This window comes from Bos taurus, chromosome 24, assembly GCF_002263795.3.
Source record: "Bos taurus isolate L1 Dominette 01449 registration number 42190680 breed Hereford chromosome 24, ARS-UCD2.0, whole genome shotgun sequence".
Classification (NCBI taxonomy): domain Eukaryota; kingdom Metazoa; phylum Chordata; class Mammalia; order Artiodactyla; family Bovidae; genus Bos; species Bos taurus.
Window position 1 is genome coordinate 22,438,549 of NC_037351.1, and position 26,201 is coordinate 22,464,749.

Below are 26,201 nucleotides of genomic sequence, written 5' to 3' on the forward strand. Positions count from 1 at the left end.
AAAAACTCCCACACACATATAGACTTATACATTGGTACTTCACATAGAATTAAGATTTTTTTTTTCTTTTGGCAAACCTGGAACTATATATCCATTGGTGAAAAAGCTTGTTCAAGTTTGTTTTGCTTACAGAAAACCCCGAATGAACTTTTTGACCAATCCAGTACTTAATCGAGCTTCTCAGGTGGCAATAGTGGCAAAAAGCCCGCCTGCCAATGCAGGAGATGTAAGAGATGCAGGTTGGTCTTGATCCCTGGGCCAAGAAGATCCCCCGGAAGGAGGGCATGGCAATCCATTCCAGTATTCTTGCCTGGAGAATCCCATGGACAGAGGAGCCTGGCGGGTTGCAAAGAGTCAGACATGACTGAAGCGACTTAGCATGCACGCAATATTTAATTATTACAGTCTGAAATCTTTATGCACCATCCCTTCAAAGTGTTAGCACTCAAGCTGTGTCCAACTCTTTGTGAACCCATGGACTGTAGCCCACTAGGCTCCTCTATCCAAGGAATTCTCCAGGCAAGAATACTGGAGTGGGTAGCCATTCCTTTCTCTAGACCCTCAAAGGCCTCCCTCAAAAGCCTGCACCTTTGAGACATCAGGGTTAAAATGCTAAGAAAAAATTTTATGTTATATAATTTCATTTCATAATCAGAATGTTTTGCTTGTTTTCTAGTTTTAGGCAGAAAGTAAATGCTTGTTTTCCCTTTTGTATATTAATGTATGCAGACTTACCACATCAACATGCCTATGTTAAAAAAAAAACAGTCAAGTTTAGTTAGTATCTGTGAATGACCTTCAAGAAATTCAACCTCCAGCAAGAAATGTTATGGGTAATTCTCAGAAAGCACACTCGAGTGGAGTAAGTTATTGCCTAAGACAAAAGTAGGCATTTCTGGAGGCTACACAGTGTCTTTGAGGCCACTGGGGTACCATATAGGAGACGGAAGCAATAATTTACCCTGGTGCAATAAAAAATACAGTGTAACTTGCACACCAGGATCTTCTGCCTCATTAAGTTAAACATTTCCCTCATGTCATTTTTAAGGAGAGATTATCATACTATAAATCTAAATAACTTAGATTTATCTTCTGGTGTCTGGTGAATGGTTACACAGCAAATTTTTCAGCACTATACATGTTTGGGTGCTAGGCAATTTCAGAATGTAGATATAACTGACTTCATATTTTGGCGCATGAGGTAAAGCTAAAATTCTGCTGTGTGATTATTCACAGAATTCCAAAGCAGGAACCCAGCAGTGCTGAGAAAAGATCTTCAGATCCTCCTGCAGTGAATTTTTAGAGGTGTTGCTGACATCATTATAGTTCCTGAATCTTATTAGAACCCCAGGGAAAAATATAAACAAAAATCCATCAGGAGAAATGTGTGCTAAGAATTTACACTGTCTACAACTTTGATTGAATCATTGTTATTTCTATGGAACCCAAAGAAGATATATTTCCCATATAATTTTTTGTTAAAAATGTATTGATTTACCTCAAACTCTTAAAATCAAGGGAGGAGAGGCAAATAAATGAAAAGCAGAATAAATTACCAGAGTGGACAAGGTGAGGAAAGGGCACAAGCTCCCCTGTCACACCTAAACACCCTGATGCTTGTAAGGGAACCTAATATCTTAGGATTTTCTTTGAATAGAGTTGCTGGGGGTGTAAACTTTCATGGAACAAATTGGTTCATTTTAAGTGGTCACAGTACTTAACTGACTATAACACACTTTACATAGAAAAAGATGGACATTTTGCTTTTATTAGGCTATTACCCTTCTTCTTGCACAATTTCCCATAGACAGCAACTTTAGTAGAGCATCTTTTGAAACCCAACAGTCTCTTTCTCCTTCTTAAGTTTTAAACATTTTGAACTTAAAGGAGGTGAACCAAGAAAGAAAAATCAAGAAACAGATGTTGAAGTTGAAGATGAGTTCACTTTCCACATGGTCTTCATAAAGAAAAGATAATTGAGTCTAATAAATTACTAATGTATGATCATATTCTAAAATGGAATAACAGTTTAGGAGTTTCTAATAAAATGGGTATAATAGTGCAAATCCCTTTTGAGTTCTATGCTATGCTAAGTCGCTTCAGTCGTGTCTGACCCTGTGCAACCCCATAGAGGCAGCCCACCAGGCTCCCCCGTCCCTGGGATTCTCCAGGCAAGAACACTGGAGTGGGTTGCCATTTCCTTCTCCAGTGCATGAAAGTGAAAAGTGAAAGTGAAGTTGCTCAGTCGTGTCTGACTCCTAGTGACCCCACGGACTGCAGTCTTCCAGGCTCCTCCGTCCATGGGATTCTCCAGGCAAGAGTACTGGAGTGGGGTGCCATTGCCTTCTGGGTTCTGCCAAATATGGCCAGGCTTCTTATAAGAGGCTATATCACAATTTATATCCCACTGCCACTGCTGCTGCTAAGTCGCTTCAGTCGTGTCTGATTCTGTGCGACCCTATGGACAGCAGTCCACCACACTCCTCTGTCCATGGGATTCTCTAGTCAAGAATACTGGAGTGGGTTGCCATTTCCTTCTCCCTTATATTCCTCAGTAGAGTTAAACAATGTTATTGGATCCCCTATCAGTTTAAGATTTGATTTCTATTGGTGTTTAAAATCAATGTCATTTATCAAGAGAATACATAGTACCCAAAGGTAAAGATATTTTTTAAAGTCCTTATAATTCTCAATTTTATGTGCTCAAAGTATTATATAAGCTATTACATTATCACACTTTTAATTATTAATACACTGGACTAGGGGTGATTTAATCCAGAATTTACCAAGTGTATTACAGTATGTATTAAAAATGATATACACAAATAATGTTGATATATGTGCTTGGTGGTTTAGTCGCTAAGTCGTATCTGACTCTTGTGACCCCATGGACTGTAGCCCACCACACTCCTCTGTCCATGGGATTTTCCAGGCAAGAATACTGGAGTGAGTTGCCATTTCCTTCTCCAGGGTATCTTCCTGACCCAGGGATTGAACCCATGTCTCTGGCTTGGCAAGTGGATTCTTCACCACTGAGCCACCTGGGAAGCCCATTTACAATATATACGTTAGAAATGCATAGTTTTGAATAACATTTATATCACTCTGCTACTCTCCTTTTTACCTTGCATTTAGTCTTTTTTTTTTTTTTTTGCATTTAGTCTTAAACATTAACAAGGCAAAATTGGGAAATTCAAAGATTAATGAGGTATTTAAAAGTTGAAAAAATTATTAAGCCTATATTTTAAGGTCTTTGGGATTTTTAACTTAAATCAGCAAAAACAATTTACATGTTCAGGAGTGATAATTCTAGGAAATTCTCCATGAAACAAAGAGGAAAACAGATGAGGATCCTAGGTCAGATGAATTTGGGAAGTGCAAAAATACCATATTGCTCTCTCGGCAATTTCTTTGACCTTTGTATTAAGGGCTCTTAAAGTTTTACACTTTAAAGTTTTACTAAAGAAACATGTTTGATATTCTTTAACACAGCATTTCTCAAGCTAATTTGAATATGTGTGTGTGTGTGTCTGTGTGTGTGTGTATTTATATGAGTGAGTGAGTGTAAGTTGCTCAGTCATGTCCGACTCTTTGAGACCCCATGGACTATACAGTCCATGGAATTCTCCAGGCCAGAATCAGAATACTGGAGTGGGTAGCCTTTCCCTTCTGCAGGAGGTCTTCCCAACCCAGGGATTGAACCCAGGTCTCCCGCATTGCAGGAGGATTCTTTACCAGCTGAGCCACAGGGGAAGCCTGTATATATATATATATATATATATATATATATATATATATATATATATATATATATAATTTTTTTCAATTTCTAAGTGCCTCATTAACCTTTGAATTCCCCAGTTTTTACCTTGTTAATGCTTAAGACTAAATGCAAAGTAAAAAGTAGAGTAGCAGAGTGATATAAATGTTATTAAAAACTATTTATTTCTAATGTATAATATAGATTGCCATTCCTCTGTGGCATTTTCCTTCATCCTGGTCCTTTCCTTTGGCCCCCTGGGAAAAGCAGGTACTGGGGATTTAGAATTACATTGTTACCTTTTTCTCCTGCTTACTTAGGCAGCACATATACTAAAATTGGAATATACAGAGATTAGCTTGGCTGCTGCACAAGGATGACACACAAATTTGTGAAGCATTCCATATTTTTATACATGGGGAATCTAGAAAAGTGGTACAGATGAACCTATTTACAAAGCAGAAATAGAGACACAGATGCAGAGAATAAATGTATGAAGACCAAATGGGGAAACAGAGGGTACGATGAATTGGGAGACTGGGATTGACATACACTATTCAAACTATGTATAAAATAGGTAATTAATGAGACCTCCTGTATAGCACAGGCAACTCAGTGCTCTGTGGTGAACTAAATGGGGAGGAAATCCAAAAAAGAGGGGATATGTGTATACCTGTGACTGAGTCACTTTTCTGTACAGCAGAAGCTAACACAATATTGTAAAGCAACTAAACTCCAATAAAAAATAAATTTAAACATGTTAAAAAGTTACTGTTTTCTCCATTTCTTTGTTACACATGATCAGTTCTTAGAGATGGCAAAGTGTTAGTCTTGCACATTGACTCTCTACGTTCTATAGAAATTAACTTATCAGAGGTTCTTTTTCCTTCCCAGAACTCTCCATGGGCAGGACTCCTGAGAGGTAAGTGTGGGCACAGGTAAAATGCTAGGATTCCAAAGTCCTGGAGAAACTATGGCTGGGAAAGTCACAGCCACTCTCGAAATGGTGAAGATTCAGAGAGCCAAAAGTCTCAGTGGGGCTCAGAGCTAAAGGACGAAAACAGACAAGAGATGTTAGCATCAGATCACAAGTAGATTGCCTACGTGTTACCAAGTATGAATCAAATACTGTTCAAAGGTACAGAAGAGTTTCAATCTAGATCTCTGGTCTTCTGGGGGTTGAGGGGCTGCCTGTCATCCATGACTATGGAATTCATTAGAGCTCTTCATAAATATTCCAGCTCTTTCCTCTTTCCAGGGAAGTGGCAGGACTGTGTTACTCATCCAACTGAAGACTGAAGTTAGGTGTGACCACATGGCATGCTTTGGCCAAGGAAGTGTGAGAATAAGGAACATGGGTCATTTCCTGGTAAAGGCAACGATGTGGAGAAGGATCTCCAGTGAACCCTTGACAAGCACTTTGCATGAGTGGGAAGGAAACATTGTTTTTTTATAAACCACTGAGATTTAGAGGTTATGTGTTATCTTAGGAAACCATGTCTAGAATATTCAGAGAACTTCATATGTGTGCATCTTAGTTTTATCATACAGGAAAGAAAATAACAACATATGTCTCTTACCCACAAAATACTATGAGACATTGGATGCATTTTAGGAAAGACTTGTTACACTTATCTGAGGTGTTAAAAACAACATCTTTTGATGAGTAGATATATTTCCACAAATGTGTAGTAATGAACCATCTAAGACTAGAAAATTCAATGCATGAGAAGATAAATTTCATTCAAAATTAGTCTACATCTTTTAATAAAATTAATAAAGGCATCTGTATTTTGAACTATGACTAATTCAGTGAATTCATTTTTTTCAGCATTCATAAACCTGTGTGCTTCCACATTACCAAGGAAAGTGGTACAAAAGTAAAGTGAGACTAAAAAGGAAAAATAATAAAAATAACGATTGCTGTCTTGAAAATACACAGAGATTTACAAAGCTTTCATGACTCAGGGTGTCTCTGAGTCATCCTTATGCCATATTTATTTTGCAAGAATGCAGAGTCCAGCTTTATTTATGCAAATGAACATACTTCTATTTTATGTTATGATACAATACAGTTTCCTATGTAATAAAAATACATTTTCTATTTAACTTTTTTTAGCATTTGTTTAGGTGTCTTTAAAATATTCTATAATAAAATATCTGTTAAATATGAGGTTTTTAAGAATAAAAGCAATCCTCAAACTTTTAAAACTTAGATTTCTGAGAGAAAAACACAAATTGTTGGGAAAAGGCAAAGTGACTTTTTAACAAGTGTGGAGATTTGTACAAGTAAGTTAAAAATACAAATGAGAGAGTAATACAACGTAGTTTGTCAATTACACCCATTGTTTTAACAGGACATACTCCGGTGTCGGTGTCTGGTGAAGGGGTCGAAGTAAATCATTTCATTGTTTACCACTAGCACAGCTAAGGCATGAAGTAGGAGCTTGACAGGGATTTGTTAAATTAGTAAGAAAAATTAGCTCAGCTACGTGGAGGTTACAATGTAAAATCAGTCAGATTTCAAGAGCTAGTCTCAATTTCTTTCACTGATGAGGCCAAAAAAAAAAGTCAATTTTATATTTTCATATTTTGTGATGGAGAAATTTAGAGTTTTATCTAAATATTGACTTTGATAATTTGATCTGATTCAAAACATTTTTAGGATTAAATTTTGACCCTATCCACTTTATAGAGTTTTTGTCTTTGTGGAGGTAAAAGAGCCCTATATAAGAAAAAACAGAAACCAATTTTCTTAGTTTTCTAAATCTCAGGATTTGGCATATCAAAGGCATACAACAAATGTGTGAAAAATTTATAAGTGCTCTGAGGAATATGAAATTGATTAAACACCCTCAGAATTAATAAACTATATTTTCTCCTCCTCTGATTCACACCAACTATATTCAATTTATAATAAATAAATGAAGTCTTTTTTTTCACTTAGCATAGCAGAAAGATTAATATTGCACTTCAAGGCCTCAAAATTTTTAGGAAAAAATGTAACCAACTTTAAGATTTTAGGGTCACAATATCATATCACACAAGCAAGCTTTCCTTCTAGCACATACTGGGGTCTGAAAATAATCCAGTGTTTTCTAATGGTTCAGATTCAGGGTGTGTGCAATGAGATGATTTTAATTTAGTTGTGTCACAGGGACTTTTTCCATGTGTGCGCTTCAGCATTCTCAGCTAAATTTGTTGAAACAGGTCTGTTTTTCAGCTCTATGACTTTCTTTTTTTATTATTACTCTCTCTGATAATATACAGCTAATTTATTGTACTTACATTTCTATCATCTCTTTCATCACACTCAAGGCTTATAGTCTCATTTGGCAAAAATGAAAATAGATAGCATCCCATCTACCCAAACAACAATACCCAAATGAACATTTTTTTCTGGCTGTACCATGCAGCATGCGGGACGTTAGTGCCCTGATCAGGGATCAAACCCTTGCCCCTTGTGGTAGAAATGCAGAGTCTTAACCAGTGGACCACCAGGGCATTCCTCAGACATTTTTAATTGACACTTCTTGACATTGAAGACTATGAAAGATCACTATTTTAGATAAGAAGTTTAAGGTCAAAAGAATAAGGATGTTTAGAAGGAAAAAGAATAAAGTAAGAAAGGAATTGTTGAGAAAAAATTCCTTGAAATAGTCACCCGTTCATTCCTTAAATATGCATTCAATGGTTTCTATGGTGTCAGTTACTGAGAATACAAAAATGAGTAAGACACACTGCTTGCCATCAGGGATTCCCAGAATAGTGGTGAGCCACACAGTTAAAGGACAGTGAACATGACTTATGAGATCAACCTTGAAGCAGAAGTAAGATTTGCCTGCAAAGGAGATACACAATGGGCATTCTTGGCAAAAAAAAAAAAAAAAAAGGCTAGTAGGTAGACTAGCACAGACATATGATCATGGATAGAATATTCTGGAGGCACCAATAATGTGAGATTAAAGTGTTGGTGATAACCAGTGATATAGTGGAGATAATGTTAGAGAAACAGGTTGAGGCTTTATGACATACTAAGACACATTAAGGAATGCATTTCGAAGGGAATAGTGAACTATAAGAGACTTTAAAGTAGGGGGACAATCCATTCATGTCTATGATTTTTAGAAGATGGGTGTGTTGGTTTCAATATGGGGGACGTGTTGGGGTTAGAACCTAGAGGCAGGAGAAACGCTGGGAGCCATAAAATACCCAAGGGAGGTGATGAAGACCTGAAATTGAGTAGTTTCAGAGAATGGAAAGGAAGGAATTTATTTATCATAATTTGTTAAATGCGGTGATACATGATACAGGCCAAGAAAAAGTATGAATAGTCAAGGTCAACAGCTGACAGTGAAGGCAAGGTGGGTGGCTTAGAGAGACTAAAGAGATTACTAAGAGAAGGGGCCAGCTAGGGACAAACAGAAGGACTGTTAAGCATTGTCGACAGCTCAGATTAGGTTGGAACTCATGAATCTTCCAATCAGAAATTTACATTTTCAAAGTTCTCCACAAAAGCCTCAACAAATCAGGCCACAACTAAAACAAAAAATCAGAAAGAATGAGCTGGAATTATCAATGATATCAGCAGACTGCTGGACTTCTCCTTTAGAATAAAGAATCTTTAAAAAAAAAAACAACTATTAAAGCAGAAGAGTGACTTTCCATTTTTGGCAACAGTAAGAAGATAATTTGGACTGACACTCTCACTAAGGTAATTAAAAATATCTCAAATATAAAAACAGCAAAGAGTTAATGAGATGGGGAAGGCATGGAAAAATTCAAGAGAGAGGACCAGAGCTTAGAGACAGATACTCCTCTTTGAAAGCTTTTGCTCTTGGCCATCTGAGTATCAGGAACAAAAGGTCTGAGCAACCAGCTGTACGATAAACAGCCTTATAGGTGTTCTTGTTGCTCAATTGGGTCTTTTTGCAACCCCATGAACTGCAGGACACCAGAATTCCCTGTCCTTCACTATCCCATGGAGCATGCTCAAACTCATGTCCATTGGGTGGATGATGCTATTCAGCCATCTCATCCTCTGTCACTGCCTTCTCCTTCTGCCTTCAATCTTTCCCAGCATCATGGTCTTTTCCAAAGAGTTGGCTCTTCAAATCAGGTGGCCAAAGTATTGGAGCTTCAGCATCAGTCCTTCCAGTGAATATTCATGGTTTATTTCCTTTAGGATTGAATGGTTTGATCTCCTTGCAGTCCAAGGGTGTTGTGGGAATGTTAAAGCCCATAGTCTTTAGGTCAGAACTTTAATAAACTAACACGATTTTCAGTTGGGGACTCAAAAGGCCATATCTTCCCTCAAGGTAGAAGGGAATCCCAAATAAACCATCCCTCACACACATCTGCAGCCTTGCTACTTGCACAAGGATAATCCAAGGAATCTCAGGTGCTGTCCTTTGACTCAGGTGGTTTTGATCAGATACTGTCAGAAGCAAACCCAAGTGCCCTCTGGAGGAAACCAGCATCACCACTAGGTCTCACCTGATCCCTACAAATGATTTTAAAAATACTTTTCCAGCAGATAGTCAAAGAAATCCAAGCAACCAAGAAAATAACACACCGCGCATGAGAAGTGGCAAAAACAATAAGAATAGAAACAAATCTTGGTAACTCTTGAGATATTAGAATGAGCAGACATATTATAAAGCAACTATACTTACTATGTTCAAAGAAATAAAATTAACGCTTGACAATGTCAGCAGGGACATCACAGCAACACAGAATATTCATCAGTCCCCTTTCCTGTCAATGCTATCTGGCCACGTATGTCTAAAATTCTTACAAATAAGAACATTTACAAATGCTGTATTCTTTTGGGGTTTTCTTTAGCACACCGAAAAAAGAAACAAAACCCCATTCTAATGTAATTTTATTTGCATGTATAATTCAATCAGAAATATATTAAAATAAAAGGGAAGTTTATTTGTGTCTTGGTGTGTTTGGTGAGTATACATATGCATCATCTGACAAGTTTCTTGAAGACACCTATAATTCCTGCCAGGCTCCCTCCTCTGGTCAACAGATCAGGACACAGCTAGGCATAGAAGGACAGGCGTCCCATGTCACCAGGGAAAATGTACAAAGGTACCATCCACATGTGGAGAAGTGAAAATTAACTGCAGCTTTTACAGTCTAATGGGTTAATTATAAATATTAGGGAATGCTAACTGTGACTAACAAAACTGTTGTAAAATTAAGTGACTTGGTTAGTATCATGTTCACTTTTCATTTCAGAAAAGTAACTCAGTAGACTATTTATTCTTATCAAAGTTGAGTGAAAGATTGTCATTCATTGTTCGTACCTAGTTCAGCCAACGTAGTTCATTAGAATCTGGTCGATGTGACCGAACAAAACCTGGCCAGTTACACGTAACCACTGTTCAGCCTCACACTCTGTAATAAGCACGTCAGCACATTTATTTTCCCCATATAAAGTAGAATTTCCAATTCATACCATGTACTCTGTGACTATTATGGCCAGTATTTATTCAGAAGGAATGCTGTGCAAGTTTGGAAAAGCTGTCTCTAAGAGAGCTGAGAGGTCACTGGACAAAACAAGAAACAAAACCTATACATGGTCAAAACATGAAGAGGACTAAAGTTTGTCATTCTTTCTTTTAAAGAAAAAAGTTTTGAAATCCCAAGCACACAGCCAGGCAACATCAAACCAGCCAAGCTCAGTCCCTGCTCCTCTCAAGCTCCATGGAATCAGAACTCTTCTATTCACTTGGCAAATATCAGCTTTTTTGGAGGAGGAGAACCTGCTTGGAATTAATGAGATGACACCCAAAAATAACTTCTATTAATAAATTGTTCTCTTCAATGTAAAACTGCCCATTTTTCTCATATAAAAAAAAAGTATTTTCTAAAGGCTCCTTATGCACTTTCTACCATTTTTTCCCTTTCTTTTATTCTTATTTTCTTTTTGCATCTTTTAAATTAAAAAATGCCATAGTGCCAATCAGGGGAAATAACTCCATCTGACAAGAATACAGTCAATCCAATGGCGTTGCAGAGTCACACTTAATGTTGTGACTTGTTAACTACTGACGGTGTAATTTAAGAAATGCAGGGTGTTTCAGGAGTTAACACAGGAAAAAGTAAAAGTGAAGTCAAACTGAAGTTACAGACATGCAAGGTCAATTTCAAAACTAAGCTGAAATACTTTGTTTCTTTCTACTTCACAAAACGGTAAACGTCAAGTAGCTCAAGAAAGCTAAGAAAGTTACAACACGGGAGAAGCTCCCTGATCATTTCTTCATTCACACAAATAAAAAGAAAGCGGCAACATTAACCTTCCCAGAGAAGCGATCGCGCCTACAACCAGTCTTTGCACTTACCCTAGAGTATGTACACCATGATCTCTTTAAGAATCCTGTTAATTCCAGTACATCCAAGACATATATGAATTCTTAGCATATTCACGGAAAGAACCAAGCTTAACGAAATGGTTAATTACAACAGGACTCTGAAATCCTAGGGAGAGACACGAGGGTAGAATCCAGCCTCCAGATCCTAGTGTATACTGTGTCTATCTTTAACTGGAAAATGACTTGGTTTCACATTCCACTGAAGTCCCACTGGCAGATGCCTTTGGTAAACTCACCAATGGCAGGCTGTCAAACGCCCTCCCTCCACCCCCCTCCGCCCCTTCCGCCCCCTCCGCCCCCTCCGCCCCCTCCGCCCCTCTCCAGGCGCTGACCGAGCTTCCGCTGCTACGTCTAAAGCTGATTTACTCAGCTGTCTTTATACCTGTCTCCGCGTGGGTAAAAGGAGATGCTTTCATTGATGGCTATTACGGAAACGCTTGGGAACTGAAGATCAGCCCCGAGGACTCGCTGTGCTTTTCTCCCTGCCACCCCCTTCCCCTCCCTCCTGCCAGAAACCATCTGACTTCCAAACTTGGCTGTCTGAAAAAGAATGTTCTCTGATTGGCATTCCTGGAAGCAGAAAGCAAGGCAGCTCGAGTTGTATTCTGTTACTCAGCGTGAAAAACTTCCCAGGTAGGCAGAATACAAACAAGTTAAGTTTTCTGAGATTTTTTTTTCTTCCCCCGAACTTTGAGGAGACACCAGGGAAATATCTGGGAGCGTGACAAATAGTTTTGTTGTTGTACACATTTAAGTTTGGATATTCACCTATAATTTTACCCCAAATGGCTATGGATGCAGTAAAAAAGTGAGATGGCGCATCTTTTGTGAAAAGCTGAATTTCCTTATTAGTAAATGCATTGGAACTTGTTACAGGAAGAAATGGTCATGCTGCCTCTAATATTCTGCACGGCAACTATGAGGTCTGTGGATTTTCTGTGAGAAAAAACCTTGCTCATAGGAAACGTGAAAACAAACAAACAAACTGCTTTCAGCTGTCCTATATTTTGTATTGCAGACAGCAGAAGAGGGTGCAAGAAATGTTTCTATCTCCGCGTCAAGTCTTCTTGTCCAAAACTGTCTTGTAAACTTTGATGAGGACTGGGGGAAAAAAAAAAAGTTTGTGTGTGTGTGTGTGTGTGTGTGTGTGGCCATGTACAATACAACCCCACACCCCATAGTCACACACACATGTCTGAACAAAGGAAAACCGAGTGAATGGAAATGAAGGGAAAAACACATTTTCTCACACAGGAACTGACAAGAATTAATATTGTGGAGTTCCCTTCAAATCATGACTCCTAAAATTGTGTTTCATATTTATTTTGTGGTCACTGGGGTCAAAAGATCTGCTGTGCTGAAGACATGTTACCTCACCGTGTTCTCAACAGCGAGTGTATTACATGCCACGTTATGGACCAGACCGACTTCTTGAAAGGCTTGATAGAGGATTTATGTTAATAATTGCAGCAATCAGACAAACCACAACCCCGGCGTCTTGGGGTTTCCAGATCTCATCTGGCTGTCACTGCCAACTCTAGGCAACCGTCAGCTGGCTGGGCTCAGGGTGGTGGTGTGGCTGCAGCTGCTCCCTGCAACTTGTGCAGAAGTCTCGAAAATACCTAACGGCAGGAGGTTGACTCCAAAGAGAAAGCTTTCTCTTTGTTTGTGGTTGGTTTTAAATGTTCTGTTCTAGGTGATCTTGTACCACATCTGAAGAAGCCCATTTTAGGGAACCTGATGAACTGGCATCATATTACTAATTTATTTCTTTGATATTCTCATGCCCCATCTAGGTTGGCATGCTACCAACCTGCTCACTCCTTATTCCATTACTAGATGTCCTTTAGAAAAAAAGATTAAAAGAAGGAGGGAGAGGAGGAAGAAACTTTCCTTATGCTTATTCCCAAGCTGATTAACTAAGAGACATTTCAGGCTCTGTGTACTGTTGATAGATAAGGGCATCTGAATGACTTCAGAAATAAATAGAAATAACCAGTCACCCAGAGAGCACACATCTCTGTCTTTGTGATTCTTCTTTCCTCTATCAAAAGGCTGCTCCCCAAGGCTAATGGATGGTGTCTAAACACATGTGACCTAAGAAGAGTGGACAGAGCTGGCGGCAGGCCATCTGGTTCACATCGGCCACACTATTCACTCATGCTGTACCTTCCAGGGAACACTGCTGCTGCTGCTGCTAAGTCGCTTCAGTCGTGTCCGACTCTGTGCGACCCCATGGACTGCAGCCTACCAGGTTCCTCTGTCCATGGGATTTTCCAGGCAAGAGGACTGGAGTGGCTTGCCATTGCCTTCTCCTCCAGGGAACACTAGCACCACTGAAAGTCAAGAAACGTTTGTTGAAGCAAGCAAATAATTGCTGGTGTAAAAGTGTATATTTTAACCTAAGGAAAATAGTTATAGGTAGGCTCTCATTTTAGATTAGTATGTTTGCATTTAATTTGATGACTAGCAGGGAAAATTATATCTCTTTTCTAGCCATTAACCAAAAGATTATATGGAAGGTATACCAGGCACTGAGTACTTTACTGAGGGCTTCTTTGGTGGCTCAGATGGTAAAGAATCTGCCTGCAGTGCAGGAGACCCAGGTTCAATTCCTGGGTTGAGAAGGTCCCCTGGAGAAGGAAATGACTACCCACCCCAGTATTCTTACTTCCCTGGTGGTTCAGACGGTTAAGCAACTGTCTACAATGCAGGAGACCCAGGTTCGATCCCTGGGCCGGGAAGATCCCATGGGAAGGAAATGGCAATCCACTCCAGTACTATTGCCTGGAAAATCCCATGGACAGAGGAACCTGGTAGGCTGCAGTCCATGGGGTCGCAAGAGTCGGACACGACTAAGCAACTTCACTCCAGTATTCTTGTCAAGAATTCCATAGACAGGGGAGCCTGGTGAGCTACAGTCCATGGAGTCACAAAGAGTTAGGACTGAGCAACTAACACTTTAAATTTTCACCTTCATTGAAGCAAAAAAAAAAAAAAAAAGATTATTATACATTTTGGGTCTGTGTGAGTAAATGACTCTAAATATCAACATGGCAAATTCTTCTAAGTTTATTTTTACTGATCTTGCTGGCTTCTAAAGAGAAATAAAAGAAAATAAAATTTTAAGGATTTCTAATATTTCATATTAACTAGTAAACTATAACAATTTTCTTTATTGAATTCTTCCTGACCATTCCGTATAGTGCAACATGCATCAGCCAAATATCTCCTTAGGTTCCAACTTTATCTCTTTTTATATTTTCATCTGTTTCAATGACAGAAATTCCAGAACGTTTGCAACAGTAGTGGTAGCCTGAGTCCAAACCCAAGGTTGAATGAACACACAGGAATTTTTTTTCCCTCTTTTTTCCCCCCTTAACCTTCACAAGGCAGTTGATAAGATTTATAATGGCTAGAACTCAGTCTTTATCATGAGTAAATGTTATTTTTCTCTTTCAAAAGCACTAACAAGAGAGTTAGGATTTGATCAGAAAAATAGCTTCCAGGGCTTTCTTCCAAAGAAAACTGGGCATGTAACAAGCAAATCAAATACCCTTGATTTATCATGAATAAGCAGTTAATCTGCTCCATTCTCCAGAAATAGATTGTCTTAGCTCAGTTCTGTGTATGGCAAAGGCTGGTAGCAGTCTCCTTGCAGGGTGAACAAGGTGTTTAGACTTAGGTCTTAGCTGATCTGTGAAGCATCTGTGTGTGAAAAATCTGGACAATGAAAAGCAAATGGTCCCTTTGCTTTTTCTTCTCTAGCATCCTTAAGACACTAGGCTTAAGCTGACAAAGACTGTATTCTCATGATGATAGTTTTGTGGATGATTTTGTCTTTCATATATTATTATTTTGAAAAAAAAAATACACTATTTGCTATAGACCAAATATTTGTGTCCCCCAAAATTTGTATGTTGAAACCTAACCTCTCACGTGATAGGACAGTATTGGGGGCCTTTGGGAGGTGCTTAGGTCACAAGGGTGGAATCCTCACGAATGGGATTAGTGCCCGACTCCAGAGAGCTTCTTCATCTCTTCCACTGGAGACAACACAGCAAAAAGATGGCCTTCAATGAGCCAGGAAGCAGGCCCTCATCAAACACCAAATCTGTTGGCATCTTGATTTTGGACTTCCAGCCTTCACACTGTGAGAAATAAATTTCCATTGTTTATTTCAGTTGTGTATAAGCCACTCAATCCATGGTATATTGTTACAGTGGCCTGAATGGATTAAGACATTCTTTATGCAAAAGTGAGTTTGTCTGTGACAACCTGGAAGGGCAGGATGGGGGATGGGTGGGAGGGAGGCTCAAGAAGGAGGGGACACATATATTTATAGCCAATTCATGTCGTTGAACAGCAGAAACCAACACACTGTAAAACAATTATCCTCCAATTAAAATAAATTTTAAAAAGGTGAGTTTGTTTTTTGTGAGGGAGGGGATAAACCATGTTATTTTTTCCCCTGCAGAAAAAAATAATAAACCCAAGTAGTAGTTGTTGAAAAGAAGTTAAAATAGACACTGCCCAAGAAAAAAAAAAAATAGAAAAACTATACATATAGGGACTCGAACAACAGATATGGAAGGGTTTCAAAGCAACAGCTTGCTCTGTATAATCTTATTAAATGCCAATCAACTTCAAAATTGGATGTCATGGGCATTCATTTTTGAATGCTTATGGTATGAAAATAGCCCTAATTATGGAAAGCACCATATGTATAAATTTACTAACTACAATATCATATTTGATGGAGAAAAACTGGAGACAATGATTGTTTGATGACAACAGAAAGACATGGGTTAAGGCTTAGGTTAAAAATGATAGCATCTAAACATACAGGCACCATCATACACCAACTGTATTAGAACATCTGTGGGCCCAGGAAAGAAAGATTAAGACCAGAAGGAACCCTATCAAAATGATTTATGGGCACACACACACACAATATTCAAATAAAAGTAACTGCAGTCCTTTCTCATTCTCTGTCTCCTCTTTGTCTTTGGAGAGGCACCTCTACGTTACGTCCCCTACATACGAACTCTCAAGTTATGAACTTTCAAAGATGTGAACCTATGTTCACATGGAAGTTAGTTTACATGTCTGGCGTACATTGTCACATGCAGCTTGCCCTCCGTTTCCTAATGCTTATGATCCTTCAGCTCTACCATCTTTCACCTCCTCTCCCTCCTCCAGTCAGCAACTCTTCTTGCCTTTTTCACTGATGCCAGCCCCTGTATGCCAGCTCTTGTACTATACTTTTCAAAGTACTGTACTGTTAAGATTAAAAATGTTTGCTTTATTTTCTGTTTTTTTTTTAATGTATTATCTGTGTGAAAAGTATTATAAACCCAATATAGTACAGTACTATATAGCCAGTTGTGTTAGTTGGGTACCTAGGCTAACTTTGCTTCATTATGAATGAATTGGACTTATAATTGTCCTTCTGAAATGGAACTCGTTTGTACAAAGGGAACTTAACTATATTTTTCTTCTCAGGATCTCTTGTGTGGCCAGTGGGTTGGGAATTTTGGGCTGGGAGGTGAGAAGGAATTGGGGAGGCTATCCAATGTGGAAAGAGACACAAATGAAGAAGCTTAAAGGGGCTTATATTGATATAAAGAAAGGGCGTGGAGAGAAATACTCAAGAAAAAGAGTGATCTTAAAGGAACCAATGAGAACAGGGAAGGGAGGCGGGGAAGAGCATCTGGCACACCAGAGAAACAGGGACCAGACTGCTCAGCAGACTGGGGAATAGCATGTTTGGATGTGGTAGTCTTTGAAGACACCAGATCTAAGGGGGGGATTAGGATATCTGATCCTAGGATATCTGGCTGTGTGTTTTGTGATTTCTTCTTGTTCTTTTTTTTTCATTTCGCTTGTCATTTTCTTTTTTAAAACTTTTTTATTTTGTATTGGGGTATAACTGATTAACAATGTTGTGATAGTTTCAGGTAAACAGTGAAGGGCCTCAGCCATACATATACATGTATCCACTCTCCCTCAAACTACCCTCCCATCCAGGCTGCCACATAACATTGAGCAGAATTCCAAGTGCTATACTGTGGGTCCTTGTTGATTAACTCCCAACAAACAATAGTCCAGGACCTGATGGCTTCACAGGCAAATTCTATTAAACATTTGGGAAAGAGTTAACAGCTATCCTTCTGAAACTGTTCAAAAAAAATTGCAGAGGAAGGAAAACTTCCAAACTCATTCTATGAGGCCATCATCACCCTGATACCAAAACCAGGCACAGATAAGATACAAAAAATAAAACTTTTTTTCAGGTCAGGTCAATATCACTGATAAATGTAGGTGCAAAAATCCTCAACCAAATACTAGCAATCTATGTCCAATAATACATTAAAAAGATTATACACCATGATCAAGTGGAATTCAACCTAGGGATGCAAGGATTTTTCAATATCCACAAATCAATCAATATGATATGCCACATCAACATACTGAAGAACAAAAATCAATATGATCATGTCAATGATGCAGAAAAAGCTTTTGACAAAATTCAGTACCCATTTATGATAAAAACTCTCCAGAAAGTGGGCATAGAGGGACTGTATCTCAACATAATAAAGGCCTTATAGGACAAATATACAGGTAACATCATACTCAATGGTGAAAAGCTGAAAGCATTTCCTCTAAGATCTGGAACAAGATAAGGATGTCCACTCTTACCACTATGAAACATGGTTTTGGAAGTCCAGGCTATAGCAATTAGAGAAGAAAAAGAAGTAAGGGAAATCCAAATTGGAAAAGAAGAATTTAAACTGTCATTGTTTGCAGTTGACATGATACTATACATACAAGATCATAAAGATGCTACCAGAAAACTACTAGAATTCATAAATGAATTTGGTAAAGTTGAAGCTACAAAATTAATACACAGAAATCTGTTACATTTCTATGCACCAACAACAAAAGATCAGAAAGAGAAATACAAGAAACAATTCCATTGTCACTGCATCCAAAAGAATAAAATACCTAGGAATAAACATACCTAAGGAAACAAAAGACCTGTACTCAGAAAATTATAAGATGCTAATGAAAAAAATCAAAAAAGATACAGATGGAAAGATATACCATGTTTGTGGATTGGAAAAATCAATATTGTCAAAATGACTGTACAACCCAAGGCAATGCAAAGATTCAATGCAGTCTCTATCAAATTAAAACTGGCATTTTCCACAGAACTAGAACAAAAAACATAAAAATTTGTATGGAGACACAAAAGACCCAGAATAGTCAAAGCAATCTTGAGAAAGAAAAACAGAGCTGGAGGAATCATGCTCCCTGACTTCACACTATATTACAAAGCTACAGTCATCAAAACAGCATGGTACAGGCACAAATACAGAAATATAGATCCATGGACCAGGACAGAAAACTCAGAAATAAACTCATCCACCTATGGTCAATTAATATATGACAGAGGAGGCAAGACTACGCAATATTGGAAAGACAGTTTCTTCAACAAATGGTGCTGGGAAAACTGGATAGCTATATGTAAAAAAGTGAAATTAGATCATTCTAACACTATACACAAACATAAGCAATAAGCTCAAAATGGATTAAAGACCTAAATATAAGACCAAACACTATAAAACCCCTAGAAGAAAACACAGGCAGAATACTCTCTGACATAAACTACAGCAATATCTTTTTCAATCCATTTCCCAGAATAATGGAAATGAAAACAAAAATAAACACGTGGGACCTACTTAAACTCAAAAGTTTTTGCACAGCAAAGGAAATAAAACAAAAAGACAACCCACAGACTAGGAGAAAATATTTGCAAATGATGAGACTGACAAGGGATTAGTCTCCAAAATTTACAAATGATTCATTACACTTAACAGCATCAGGACAAATAAATCAATAAACAAATGGGCAGAAGACCTAAACAGGGATTTCTCCAAAGAAGACATACAGATGGCCAAGAGACACATGAAAAGATGTTCAATATTGCTAATTATTAGAGCAATGCAAATCAAAACCTCAATGAGAAATCACCTGACACCAGCAAGAATGACTATCACCAAAAAATCCACAAGTAGTAAATGTTGGAGAGGGTGTGGAGAGAAGGGAACCCTCCTCTACTGTTGGTGGGAATGTAAATTGGTACAGCCACTATGGAGAACAGTACACAGGTTCCTTGAAAAACAAAATAGAGCTACCATATGACACTATAATCTCACTCCTGGGCATATATTTGGAGGAAAACAAGATCCAAAAGGAAACACGCACCCGTGTTCACTGAAGCACTATTTATAATAGCCAAGACATGGAAGAAGTGTCCATCAACAGAGGTATGGATAAAGAAGACGTGGTACATATATACAATGGAATATTACTCAGCCATTTAAAAGAATGAAATAATGACATTTGCAGGAACATAGATGGACCTAGAGAGTGTCAGGCTGAATGAAATAAATCAGACAGTGAAGGAAACTTATAGTATGACATCCCTTATATGTGGAATCTAAAAAGAAATGATACACATGAACTTACTTACAAAATCGAAACAAACTCACAGCCTTAGAGAACTGAACTTATGTTTGCCAGGGGAAAAGGAAGGGGGAAAGGGATAGTTAGGGAGTTTGAGATGGACATGGACACACCGCTGTGTTTAAAATGTGATTTCTTCTTTTGGAACATTTTATGTTTCAAGATCTGGTAGTGTCATATTTGTGTGTCTTTCGGATATTGACAGGAATCTTGAAGCTACAGATAAATTTACTTATATGAAAGTTTTTGAAAAGTTGTGGTAATTGTTTTGTGGTACTGCCGTGGTTGCTAAAATTGATTTTCTTTGATATGGGTCAGAAATCATCTTCAGCCTTGTCTAAATAAATATCTTGATCATTTTTCTCTACTTGCATTTCATTTCTTGTATCTCTCTTAGTTCCCATAAAAAATAGCTATTACAGCCTCTTAGGCTGAGCACTACAGGTAAGGCGACCAACCATCCCAGTATGAAGAGGACTAAATGAGGAAATTACCAGGCAAATCAGGATTCGTCGGTCATGCTGTGTGTGTAGTCTGGAATTTTTTATGTTATGTGTATTCTTTTGATAAAGATTAGTCTTTTTTATTAATTAAGAGGTGTTTGGCCCAAGTAGAATGGTAATCAGAAAATACAGATTTGTGTGTGTGTGTGTGTTTCTCTCTGCTAGCTGTGCAACCTGGGACAGATCGAATTTCAACAGCCACTATTTCCTCATCTCTACAATGTGAACAATCATACAAATTTCCAAGAGTCTTGTCAACATAAAATGAGACATAAGAATGTGTAAAATACATGAAATGAATAAGTATATTTTATATCCTATTTATATAAACTTTATAAAAATTATATGTAGCTATTTTTCAAAAAAGTTCTTAAGTTATTTTAGATTGAGAAATAATGGAAGCCCACAAAAGAGGTACAACATTTCAAGTTGTGTGCAAGTGGTGGAAGGGGAAGAGAGAAAGACACTGGTTGATGAGGGAGTAACTTTCTCAGAAGTAGTATCTATTTCAGCATTTGATCTTTCCCCAAATCAAACTCACTACGTTAAGTACCTTTTTTTTGTTTGTTTAGAGAAGCTCTATAGGCCAGGATAGAATCAACACTCCAGATTTATGAAAGATATACATTTATCTTCCATTTTTAAAAGTAGAGATTTTACTTGTACCTTTCCCTTTAAGCTGGGGTAGGGGTCATTTTCAGAGAAGGCAATGGCACCCCACTCCAATACTCTTGCCTGGAAAATCCCATGGATGGAGGAGCCTGGTAGGCTGCAGTCCATGGGGTCACAAAGAGTCGGACATGACTGAGTGACTTCACTTTCACTTTTCACTTTCATGCATTGGAGAAGGAAATGGCAACCCACTCCAGTGTTCTTGCCTGGAGAATCCCAGGGACAGAGGAGCCTGGTGGGCTGCCGTCTATGGGGTCGCACAGAATTGGACACGACTGATGGACAGGGAGGCCTGGCGTGCTGCAATTCATGGGGTCGCAAAGAGTCGGACATGATTGAGCAACTGAACTGACCTGAAGCAACTTAGCAGCAGCAGCAGCAGCAGGGGTATTTTTCCTTTGTGGGACCAAAAGCAACCCTAGTTAGAGCATAATCACAAATATATCACAATCACTAGGCAAAACTAGAATATCCAACCTCATCCTAAGGACAGACAGATATACCTTATTATATCACTATTTGAGCTCTGGCAGCATGAGCATATTTGATGCCTTTCAAGAAATGAGGGTGCCATTTGGTTTGGGAGCAACATGAAAACGTAGTTAATGTCATCACTTCAGTGTACATTTTCATAATCACATGTACAGTTCATATTGGTTCCACTCGAAGCTTCTGGAGATTTATCAAGAATTGGAAATAGGACGATTCTATTATACATCACAAAAGATTATAGACAAGCCACATGGAGTCTGGTGATCATTATATTTGACTTTCAGTAAGTCCCCTACATATGAATCTTCAAGGTTTTACGCAGGGGACTTTTCAAAGATGAGAATGTGTCCTGGTATGCCAACTGTTGTACTGTGCTACTGTAATTTTCAAGGGGCTTAACTATAAAATTTAAAATGTTTTTTTGTTTTTTATGTATTGTGTGAAGAGTTTTGTAAACCTATTACAGTAGAGTACTATATCGCCAATTTTGTTAGTTGGGTACCTAGGCTAACTTTGTTGGACTTACAAACAATTGGACTTATGAATGCACTCTTGAAACACAACTCCTTCATACGTAGGGGATTTACTGTATTTATTTGGGAGCAGTTTTCCTCCAGATAAGCACGTGGCTCATCAGTGCTTTTCACACTTTTTTGTTGGGTTGGCCTTGTTTCATTAGGGAACCATTTGTTTAAAGGAAATAGTTCACTGAAATTTAACAGTGACAAAGCATAGCTCCTTCAGCAGAAACTAAGGTGGGACCTGGGGTCCCACTCACCCTGCTATCTCTTCCAGACACAGTTTCTGCTGCAGGCATCTTGGAAACACAGCTTAAAATCACTGAGTACCAGAGCATATTCATTTTATTTTAAAACTGTAACTTTAACACATTAAAAAAGTACGCACATATTTTCTAAAAACCATATAGAATGACAGAGCTTAAAAGAATGTGCCATCCCAATTCCATTCCACCCCTCCTCACCCTTGAATCCCAGGGACAATCACCTTTAACTTGTAACTGTTAATTATGACAATTCCTTTATATTCCTAAATGATGCTCTTGTACATCTTAAAAACATTTTTTTTTCGAATATTGATATTATTCATCATCATCCTATTATGGAAGATAAGGATTTAGTTCTTATACACACTGCCTCCAGCATGTGTCATCTCAACCTCTCTCTCCCTCCTTCTCATTTATACATACACACACACACACACACACACACACACACACAACTTTCCTTAATTCTCCCAACTTTATTACACAACAATTTCAGTGATTACATTATTTTGGCTATGGAGGGCATGGCAACCCACTCCAGTATTCTTGCCTGGAGAATCCCATGGACAGAGGAGCCTGGCAGACTACAGTCCACAGGGTTGCAAAGAGTCAGGTACGACTGAAGCAACTCAGCATGCATGCACATACATCGTTCACACGTAAACTACATGGGATCTAAGAGTGCATTTCCTTTATTTTACACATTTTTATTTTTCCTGACATTGGTATTTCTGTCATATTTTTTTTTTTTGCTTAATTTTTTACCTGCCCATCATTATTCTTTTTTTAGACTCTCCAATAGACATGCAATATTTCTCTTAATACCAACAAATACATCAACTATTCTTTCTGCATATCCTCTCCCTGCCCAACTTCACATCAGGGGTTCTTTTTGTAACATTAGCTTCTGTACTGTCATGGTGGGACTGGCTTTTGCCTTTCTTGGGTATTGATTTTTTTGCTAGATTCTTTGCTCTCTCCTTCTTGATGAACTGCCCCATGGTTGGGGGTCAGAGAAGCATAATTTCTAGCAGTTTCCAGAGAAAGATGCCCAGGACAAATATAGTTTTGGAGAACTTGAATGCATGAAAATATCCTTATTCTCTTCTTCCATTAATGATTAGCTTGCTACAGAATTCATTGTTTAGAAATACTTTTTGCTAAGAAATTTCAAGGAACGTCTTCACTTTCTTGTAGTTCCTAGTGCTGTTATTTAGAAATCATTCTGTTCCCTCATCCAAATATTGTTTCCTGTTTATCTCTGATGTTCTAATACCCCATGACCGTATACTTGGTGTGGACCCCCCCATTCCACCATCCCCTCATTGACTGTGTTTGAAACTTAAGGCACCTTTATTCATCTCCAATTCTGGGGAAATATTTTTATTTTACTTGTAAGCACTTTCTGAGGTCTATTTTCTCTGTTCTTTCATTTTGAAACTAAATTTATTTTCATTGGATGTTGGACCCCCTTAGACGGACCCCCTAAATTTACTATCTTTTCTCATGTATCCATCTTTCTACCACCTCATCTCTGGAATAATTGCTCATCTCTCTTCTGCTGAATATTCTATTTCTACTAACATATGCTTAATTTCTAAGGATTCCATTTAGCTCTAATAGTTTTTCATAACACCACGTTTTATTTCATGGACAATTTTTTTTCTAATATCAGTGAGTACATACATTTCAGGCTTTTGAAAAAAGCTTTCATCTATTCCCTGCAATCTTTGTTTCCTTCAATTTCTTGTTTGTTTATTTTGGTCTCTCTTATGTTAGAGACATGCTGCCACAGCTGATATTCCTTTGCTATCTGCCAAACCATTGTGTTACAGGCACTAGGAGTTTACCATAAAGTGATCAGACCAAGCCGAGCTTTCACTGCAACATCCTCAAGGGTAACTAGATTTCCCAGAACCCTGTGGATACTCAGATACTCTAGAGAAGTCCCCTCCAGTGTCCTATTTAGGAGGGATAAACTCAGTTGCCAGTGTCCTGGAAGCAAAGCTGGGTAAAAAATGGGACTTCTCTAGTAGTCAAGTGGCTAAGAGTCTGCCTTCCAATGCAGGGGACACAGGTTCCATCCCTGGTCAGGGAACTAAGATCCCGCATGCTGCAGGGCAACTAAGCCACAGTGAAAGATCCTGCATGCATCAACTAGGACCCAATTCAGACAAATAAATAATAAAATAGTTTTTTACCCCCTAAAAAAGGCTTGAAATTGAGGCAAGTTTATCACTATTCAGCATACAGATTTCCATTTAATCTACCAGATTAAATAGATTTCGGTGTCACACCTTGCCCCCACTGACTGCTGTGTCTGTAGCCTCTCTAGTTAACTCAGTCCAGAAAATAACACCTGCCCCTTCCCACCAGGTCTCCTGCAAGATGAGGGATAGGGAGTTGCCAGGCTGCAGAGGGTGGAGGCGGCGATTTGGAAGTCCAACTACTCCTTTGAAGACTTTCAACCAAGTTCTGTTTTTGGCCCCACTCATTAACTCCAGCTTCACTACCCTTGTATTCCTAGTTTTTGAGCCTTTCCAGGATTTGAGGGAGTCTCCATTTCTGTCTTATCTCCTCCGCAGGCACCTGGCTTTCCACATCTCTGCTCAGCTAAATCAAGTACCACTGAGCCATTCCCTTTCCACTTTCCAAATACTGTGTCAATAGCTGTCTGTATTCTATGCTCTCCTGTTCTTCTTCTTCTTTTTTTTTTATTCTAGTGAGAATTTTTTGTTTACTATCATTTCGTTGGGAGGAAGAGAGTAGAATTAATTACATGTTCCATTCACCACATATCCTGCAATTCTTTTCCTTCACTCTTCAGAGTTGCTGTAAAAAAGAAACAGATTCTCTCAACTCTTTCCAAAATGATTCCAATGAATTCAGCATTTGTGCATGTATGCAGGGAAGTAACATAGTATTTCATACTTTTCTACACTATATCCAGTGCTACAATGACAGCTAAATCCCAGCTAAGTATCCAGTTATCTATAACAGACACTGCTAAGTCACTTCAGTCATGTCCAACTCTGTGCGACCCCATAGACGGCAGCCCACCAGGCTCCCTCGTCCCTGGGATTCTCCAGGCAAGAACACTAGAGTGGGTTGCCATTTCCTTCTCCAATGCATGAAAGTGAGAAGTGAAAGTGAAGTCGCTCAGTCATGTCTGACTCTTAGCGACCCCATGGACTGCAGCCTACCAGGCTCCTCCATCCATGGGATTTTCCAGGCAAGAGTACTGGAGTGGGGTGCCATTGTCTTCTCTGATAACAGACACAGTGAAGAACAGACACAGTGAAGAATAACTCTTAATTAAAGTTATCTTTTTATTCTGAAGTTGGTTGTAGTCCCTTACATTAAAACTTTCATTATATATCTGTGGAATTAAATGTTATAATTATAAATAATTCCTTCACATGTAAAAATTATGCATCTTAGAAAGTGAAAATAAATTTCTTTTGTAACTGAAGTTCTGCCTAAACTATCAATTAACTCAGAACTCAAGTAAATTACCTTAAGTTTATCACAGCAGTTGTTCTGTGGTTGCCTCTGATTAGAAGGCAATGTAAATCTGATAGTGATTTGCATTTCAAGTCGGCATAGCTATTACCATGTGGGCCAAGTTTGTATATTTCATTATTTGAAGCAAGCTTTGTCTTGATTCATTTAATACACTACTTCTGCTCCTTATAAAATGCCAACCTGGAAATACTGGGTTAGCCACAAATTTCGTTCAGGTTTTTCCATAACATCTTATGGAAAAATCCAAACAAACGTTGTGGCCAAACCAGTATTAGCTTCCAAGAAGATATACTGTCCCCTATTTCTCTAAGAGTATTTCATCAATATTGAAACTTCCTTCTGCTCTTGGAGGGAAAATGTATATATTCTGTTATTTCTACAGCTATAAGAGTTGGCCACAGGCAAAGAGTCAAAGGTCATACTTAGTGATTTTCCTTCCATATTGGCCCTCTCTCTATGAACTTTTCTCAACTGTTTTCGAAATACTGTTATCATCAGTACTGCCCTCAGACCCCATCAAGCAAGGAGGGAAGGCCCTGCCCTCAGCC

At 38.4% G+C, this 26,201-nt stretch overlaps 1 protein-coding gene, 1 long non-coding RNA gene and 1 other non-coding gene across 23 annotated transcripts in view; 2 read left to right on the forward strand and 1 right to left on the reverse strand.

The window, feature by feature from the left end:
* DTNA (dystrobrevin alpha) overlaps positions 1-26,201 on the reverse strand; it is a 451,122-nt gene that overhangs the window by 307,996 nt on the left and 116,925 nt on the right. For 15 of the 21 annotated variants that reach the window (XM_005224027.5, XM_010818729.4, XM_010818728.4 and 12 more), the window contains exon 1: positions 11,116-11,308. The exons of 2 other annotated variants lie outside the window; for them this stretch is intronic. The gene's annotated coding sequence lies outside the window, so the exon portion shown is untranslated. Of the gene's footprint in view, positions 1-11,115; positions 11,319-11,527; positions 11,599-26,201 lie in introns of those variants that run through there. 4 more of the 21 variants (XM_024984390.2, XM_024984395.2, XM_024984394.2 and 1 more) reach the window with 2 other exon arrangements.
* Positions 4,069-4,171, forward strand: LOC112444244 (U6 spliceosomal RNA). Its single transcript, XR_003032497.1, has one exon. It is a non-coding gene; the product is annotated as a U6 spliceosomal RNA (small nuclear RNA).
* Positions 11,695-15,328, forward strand: LOC112444199 (uncharacterized). The gene is made up of 2 exons (XR_003032445.2): positions 11,695-11,778; positions 12,164-15,328. It is a non-coding gene; the product is annotated as an uncharacterized lncRNA (long non-coding RNA).